Raw genomic sequence first — 7,984 nt, forward strand, 5'->3', positions numbered from 1 at the left:
TGTTCTACAGGTTCATACATGGATATACCAGTGTGGGAAATGTTGTTAGGCTGCATTGTGTTGATGGAATAAGTATCTGAACTGTTGTACAGAAAGAATCATATCCTATTAAATACTTCAGCAGCTAAAATGGGACTGAGGTGGATTTCAGGTGCCAATTCAGAAATTCTATTTTTATCCTGGGACAAAACTCAGCATGAGTTGTTCTGTGTCGCCTGAAGCTCATTGTGGTGCACTGGGCTGACCTGCCACACTTCAAAAAGCTCCTTCTCCAACTCCATCCTAAAGCTTGCAGGAGTCAACCTCTAAGCAGAAGATGTCTGTAGAGCCCTAATCTGTGACATGAAGAGAATACTTGTAAAATACATGGATAGCATCAACTGTCTGCTCCCCCCCCGACCCCCATTTGTAGTCTTTTTCTTCAAATGAAGGCGGATGACAAGCCCTTATTTTATGCAGTGGCTAGAAGAGTGAGCCAGAACGTGGCTTTGATTCCCTTCCCAGCTGGAGGAGGTGCAGACCTTCAGTATCAGGGAGTGCTTTAACAACCCAAATGTACGGCTGAGAGAGAACAGAAAAAAAGAGCAGGGTTAAGACAGCTGTCCTGCAGCTGCTGGAGATGGAGGTGGTATTGGGTAACGCTGGATTTTTTCGGCAGTCTGCTTCTGCTTTCATGTTTGCTTAGGTAGTCGTGGAGGAAAGAATCACTTCAACGACCACCCCCAACACCCAACCCTGAAAGAAATGCTGCGACAAGCTGACAGCAAAATTCAGAGTTGTAGCTGGCTGTCCTAACCAGTAATTCCCAGAGCTGTGCTGCTTTGTGTGTTCTTTTTGCAGTAAATCATGCATGCTTCATTTCGACAGAAGAGGGCCTCCCAGCTTAACCTTTAGCAAGACATTTGGTGAATACTCCTGAGAAATGGGGATAGGAGCTTGAGTACATTCAGGCTGAGCAAAAGACTCTTGCTGTTCAGATGTGATTTAAGAGGTAGAACCATTAAGTCTTCTCAAGGCAGCCTGAGTTTTTAAGTGCCCAATTCCTTCACAGGTCCCTGTACGGTAAAGAGTCAGAGCTCTGGATCCTAAGAGCAGAAAATATTGCCTTATGAGAGGCACAGCTCACCCCCTTCTCCCTGATTGGCCAAAGATCTAAAGACACTTCGGATATTCCACTGCGAGAGTGAGGTACATAAAATATCAGGCTTGCAAGGCCTAGCTTGAACCTACCCAAAACGTTTAACAGAATCTAATGCCTTTTAGCGCTGTACTAGACTCATCAATGGAATTTAACCGTACATGGTCCTAAATTATGCTAGACTCGGTTTGAGTCCATGTTACATTCCATTTCCATTGGAGGCTTTCTAAGAAAATCCAGACCTGTCCTGAAACTCAGGTTCACCATCACAGCCAGTCTTAAGCCAAACTCCAGAGAAGAGTGGTGAGAAGACATTGCATGCTTTAGTATACTCACAACTTCTTCATAGGAAGATGAGTCAAGTGCGGTGGAGTGCATGCAGCCGGTTTGCCCACAGGCAGCCAAGGGTCATCTTCCAACTCAGCGTGACTGCAGCAGCTAGGCTGACAGCTAGTGGGAGCTAGCAATAGTGAAGGGCACAGAGCTTGAACCCATGCTCAGGACTGCTCCTAATCTCTTGTTGCTGACCTAACCGAAAATGTAAACAATCTGGGTTAAAACAGCACTATGCTCATTCTCAGTGAGTAGTGTCTGCTTCTGTAATCACCCCCCGTGCAATCAGTGGGACTGCTCACGTGGTACTGTGTATTGAGGGTGTCAGTTGGAAAAATACACTTTTTTCATTCTGTTTTCATTCTGTGTCTCGGAGCAGAAGGCCAGTGCCTACATTAGTGTTGTGCATCTTTAAGCCATCTCCACAGATGCTTGCTGATAGGAGGAACTAAGCAGCTCTCCCTGGAAGTCTTCTCCCTGCTAGGAAGCGAGCATACCAGTGAAGAGGACAGCTTGGGGTGTCTTTCTCTTCCTCACTTTTTGCTAATTTCAAACTCAGCAGAGAACTGTGAACACTCTTAGGAGGAAAAAGTTTCCTGTCATTTTTCACAAATGTATTCCAGTGAACCTATGGGATAATCTAACATACAGTATAATTTTCCTGGCAGGTCGCTGCTACTGGATGTGTATATTTGTAATTGTGCCTGGGCTGATGCTTTCTTTTGGATGAACTGTCTTGCACAGATTTATAAATTGAGAATAATTGAACTTTTTGGCTGCCATACACTTTTGGTAGGAAATATTACACATGTTTATATGGAAAAGGATTTAAAATTCTTATATATCTAAAGTTAACATGAGCCTGCCAAGTTATGAAACTTTATTTGGAAATAAAGGTTCTACTTAAGTGTTCTTAAGACCGTAGTATAAACATTGGAAATGTAAAAGCCAAAGATATGAGTGTTGCCAAAGAAGGAGATTTAAAATCAGATTCTTAATTCCAAATAAATATGCTGTTTTGGCAGAGCCTCTTCTCTTTGCCAGTAAGCTGGTGGGCATCTGTTATGTTTCTGTTCCTTGACAGACCCAGTGAATATCCTGGAAGTCCCCAGAATGTACATTTATTTGGAATCAAAAGTAAATCCTTCCAAACAAACCTTCAGAGTTCAAGCATGAACCCTTTGTGGGGGTTAAGACTAGTGCATTTTGGGGGAAGCATTAAAGAGTCATTTTAAAGTCTTGCAAGTGTTGCAGACTAGAAATGTTGGTACTGTGAAGAGTGAAGGATGGTGCAGTCTCCCTCAGGGTACTGTGCAGGCAAGGCACTTATAGAAATGGGTATTTATCACTGTTGGGTGCTAATGGAAAGGTAGGGAGAAAGCAAAATAAATCCCTTTGTTTTTCCCTTTCCTTTTTTTTTTTTTTTTTTTTCCCCTCCAGCAAATCTGTACTTAGAAAATTAATCTATTCTGATTGATCAGTTCTGTGCCTTTGGTCTGCACATCCAGTTGCTATTTTTGCAGAGTTCAGGGTGATGCAGATTAAGGGCCTGATTCTCATATTGACACCACTGCAAACCAAGAGTAGTTACTAGTCATTGGACTCATTTCAGTGTTAGGCTGTCATTCACAAAAGAATCCTTGTTTGAGGCAGTTGTCCAGGTTTAACTCTAAACATAAATCTTAGTCCCAATGCTCTCAGTGGAAGCAGTTCATTAAGCACATATTTACATATATTCCTGGAAAGGGACATTAATTATTTGAGAAGTTGGGCACTGTGGTACACATACATACTACCCCTTGTACATAAAGCATGAACAATTAATTTTAAATATTTTTCATGTGTTATTATTTTCAAACCAAATATTGAATATAATACTATACAGCATAGGGGAGTCCCAAAATGACATAAAAGAATAAATTGAGCACAAACAAAATTGATAAAATGAAAATGAAGAATTTACAGATACATTGAACAAACCTTGTTTTTCTTTTTTCTTTTTTTTTTTTTAACTGTCATTAGATCTATGATATGCCAATACATCATTAAACCTTATTCCTCAGAATTGGTTTTTTTTTTTCCAAATATTCCAGTCTTGCAACAGGGACACAATTGTTTCCTTTGTGCCTACACAAGCTCATCTCTGCAGCTATAGAATTACTACAGAGTTAAGAATGTTGCAACACTTTCTTGAATAGCAAATTGCAACAAATTAGTACTTATATATCCTTGAAGCTGTTTTGTTGGATGCTCATTCTGGCTGCATTACTTGCCAAGAGACTGTTATGACCCAAGTCCATAGCATAGACTCTGAAAAAGCTAATGTATATCATAAGAGGGGGGGGAAGAAAGGTCATTCCCTCTTGAGCAAGCCATTTAACATAAGGCAAACGTCTTTCTTTTGACTGATGGAAATGTAATCTCCATGCAGTCTTTCAGCTTTGTTTGACAGTTGGCTTTGAAAGCTAGCAAGAGCAGAGCTCTCTCTGTGCAGCGCTAGGCATGGGTTTGAAGCAGTATAGGTGCACCTGTGCTACACAGTGCATTACAGTACATGATCTGTAATGTGCAGAAGCAATGTTTTCGTATGTGTGTGGTTCTCTGTTCAGGTTAGTCAGTTCTACATCTCAGCATGTCTAATTAGATCAGGTTAGGAGTGTCTCATTAGTACAGTTACACTTGTAACTAGATCTGTGTCTGAGGATTATGGGGGTGCTGTAGAATTTCTTATTGTGTGGTGTAAAAATTTTAAGATCCTTGGTGTATAGGTGTCAGTGTTAAAGTAAATTTACCAGCCTGAAATAAATTCACACTAAAGATCTGGCTATCCTTTAATGGAAACCAGGGAAGGAGACAGATTCTAAAAAAAAGAATTCCTTATTTTCCTTATTACTCCTAGGGGTAAAAGAGGCCGTTTGTCTGAAAAGAAACTGGAGAAAGAAATCAGGGAGAGTATAAAATTTTATTCAATTTTAAAATCCTTAAAGATTAGTTCAAAGCAATCAGGGGAAGACATGAGATGAGAACTCTTAGCTTGCTGGCTGTCAGTCCAATGTAACTTTGGTAAGGCAGGGATGAATGGGATAAGTAGTTAATGACAGTGTCATAATTCCTATGCACAGGAAAGAAAGAATAAATTTACATGGAAAAATTGGAAAGTGTTTAGGAAAGAAGTAATATATATAGAGAGAGATTTGAAGTCTGGAAATCTGCTCCACAGTGAGGGAATTTAAGAAGCTCACCCAAGAGAAGGTTAAGACATGACAATCCCAGTTTCTCTAAGGCTCCTTGGTTTAGCAGATAATAGCATAGTTAGAGCCAGTGTCAGGGAAATAAAGCAAAAAAGTCTGCATAGAAACAAATCACTTTAAAGCGGGAAAGTTTCGGAATAAGGGAAGTGTTCGATTACATCTTTTGAAGTCTTTAAATATAGATCAGATTTAATTCTAAAAATATATATTTCTTGCCCAGATGTTATGTGATTGATACAAGAGTTGTCAGGTGAAGTATCATGTCTGGTGCTATACAGAAGGAAAAACTAGCTGATCATAAGGTGCTATCCAGTCTTAAAATCCATTCAGGTGTTTCTTCATGATTGAATGTCATTCACAAATGTAACAGTTTCATGGTTTTGGTTTTATACAATATTTTTAGCAAGCATAAAATATAAACAAAACAATCCCTTGCATAAATACAATCTTACAGAATCCCATGCCTTTTGTAGCATTTAGATCCAGATCTCTTGGGCCATTTCAAGATCTCTGCTGCTGCCACCAGTGTGGGTATCAATATTAACATACTGTCCTTTATGTGTAATGGTTACCAAAGGAGCTCTGACACATATATTTTTCCAGGGTGCTACACAGTTCATAAATAGTCCTCAGAAAAATATTAGCTGTCAGCATTCCTGGAGTTTATGCCTGAATTTAGGGAAGAAGACAGCAATGATATCAGTAAGTGCAGCAAACCACAGGAATTTAATACTGTCAGTCTGGGTGTTTGGACTTGATGGTTTAGATTTAGATTTGCCTTGTTTGCAGTCTCTCTGTAAAATGAAGGCAATGATCTGTATTTGCTTTCTCTAGGCAGGGAAGGTAGAATTTATTCAATACTTAACACTTTAAAGGATACAGCTGTATTTTATCAGAAGAAAAGTGTAAGGGAAGATATAAGACATAACCTAGCTTGAACCAGTAAGAAGTGGGAGGGAGAGAAAAAAGTGATCACCTAGTGATGTGGGAGAGGAGCTCCACAAGTTTGTGGTCCTAGTTACATAATTTGATTTGTCTCACACTAGCTACTAGTAACAGGATGTGAGAAAGAGGGCAGGAAATCTTAACGGTGCTGAGCTCCCTATAAATCTGTGTCTGCTTTCTCAAGGGTACGAAGAGAAGTTGTGTTGACTTATATACCTGGTTTATATCCATGGAATTGTATGCAGCACTGTAGTGACAGTTTGCATGCAAAGCACTATCAGTTGTGCTTGTGGTCCCTCTTGCTGTCTCCCTTCCTTAGGGCATGTTCTCATTGCACATTATGCCAGTTCATCAAAATGGCTATTTTATTTTTAATTAATGTACGTGGTCAACCTGTTCAACATGCATATATTTTTAGAAAGACACATTTTGCAGGTTATGGGAGGATTAAAACTGGATTTCAGAAAGGATCTCTGGGAAAAAAAACCTTCTACCGATTGCAAAGCAAAATTACACTGATGTGGAAATCATTAAAGCAGCCTGCTGTGACTCGGTGGTTAAAGGACATAAAAGGTACCTTACAGAAAATCAAATGTAATGCAAGGGGGAAAAACCAAACTGCCACTTCTGTATATGCTCAGGGCTCATTTGAGGGAACCACAGAGGAATTGTGAGGCTGCTCTGCACAGTTTATTGTTAGTTCCCTGGCAGAGGTAGATGTGTCTTCCATGTTTCTTTGACTGCTTTGCAGAGAGATGATAAGAGAGACCTTGGTGCAGCCCTCTGGACTTTTTGCTCCAAATCAAAGCTGCTTCTTTCTGAAGCAGAACAACAGTACCACAGCCAAACAAATCTCTCCAGGCACATAACCTCCTACTGAAATTCCAGCTAGTGATTCCTCCCACCCCATTCACTCTTCAAAACACTGAATCACATTTTCATAACACTATAATTAGGGGTAAAATGGCCTATCTGAACAAGCTTCCCAAGTTCATTCAGAGTTCCTCAGACTGATGATATTAAATTAGGTGAGTTTAGTATCTTCATTCCAATAAAATTATGTTTTACCAAAAAATTCTTTTTTTGCTCTTTATTTTGCCCCCCCCCGCCCTTTTTTTTTTTTTTTTTTTTTTTTTTCCTTTGGAGATTGTGAGTCTGTCTGCCTAGCCCTTGTACAAGTTCTAAAAATATTCTTCAAAATCTCTCTCCAGATGCATGTACAACAACCCTGTGGAACTTGTTGGAGGCTTATAGTGGAGCTAAAGACGTCACTTTGATACAGGAAGTGAAAGGTAGCTAGGATGGTTTTACGTGGAATTATGGAGTAATATCTACAATGATATGGTAGTCTAATACCAGTCTGCTTTTAGATATTTCTAAGCTTTTAATTATAATAGGCTCATTTTAGCTCCTTAACCTGCCTGGGACTGGGATCTGAAAGGATTAAAAAAGTCTTAAACCGTTGTGCTCTCTTTTCTCTCAATCTTCAAAACCATACTCTCAAGGAACATTTTGGTATAAATATGACTATGTGTGATTATGGCTTACTGCATATAAATTTCTTACTGAATCTGACCTGCTCTGCTGTCCTTCATACCTCCCCAGACCATCTGAAGGGCAATTTTTATGTCCTAATGGAACAAATATATATTGAAGATTGTGCAAAACAAAGATTTAAAACATATTATATGAACTTCTCTGCACAGTTTGAAATAAGAAGTGTTGGTTGTTGTAAATTCAAAGCATGTGTGTGTTTCTCTTAGGCTGGGGTTCTATGAAATGGCAAGCATAGCCTAAATTATAACCTAAAATATTAAAGCATACATTAAGGACTTACCAGCTAAGTCCTATGCACAAAGTTCAATAAGTAAGCCCCTTCAGGAAGTGTTGCTTGACCTAGTAAATAACAGCTGAATATCTCTGAAAGAATCTGAGCCAGCATCTGCTTTTACAGCAGCATTAATCAGAAATAACTGCATCAAGGACAATACATGTTTCATCTTATTTAGATTAACATGGATTTTGGTGCCCGGCCTTCAAGCTATTGATATAGATATGTTGGCTGGTCACATTATGAAAACTGAAAGTTTTGTTTTCCAAACAGTTGCATAAGTGGTATGTGTGTCCTTTCAACTGTACCAGTAGTGAAAACACACAGAAAATGTTTCCATTACATTGAACTCTGTATACAGTTATGGAACAAAACTTCATTAAACAAAGTGAAAAATTTCCTAGAATTCCCCTACCACATCCATGTATTATGGTAATTTACTTCGAATTTAAGAATTCTGATCCTCTTTGTACGCCTCAGGTAGGA

This window comes from Athene noctua, chromosome 2, assembly GCF_965140245.1.
Source record: "Athene noctua chromosome 2, bAthNoc1.hap1.1, whole genome shotgun sequence".
NCBI classification, from domain to species: Eukaryota; Metazoa; Chordata; class Aves; order Strigiformes; family Strigidae; genus Athene; species Athene noctua.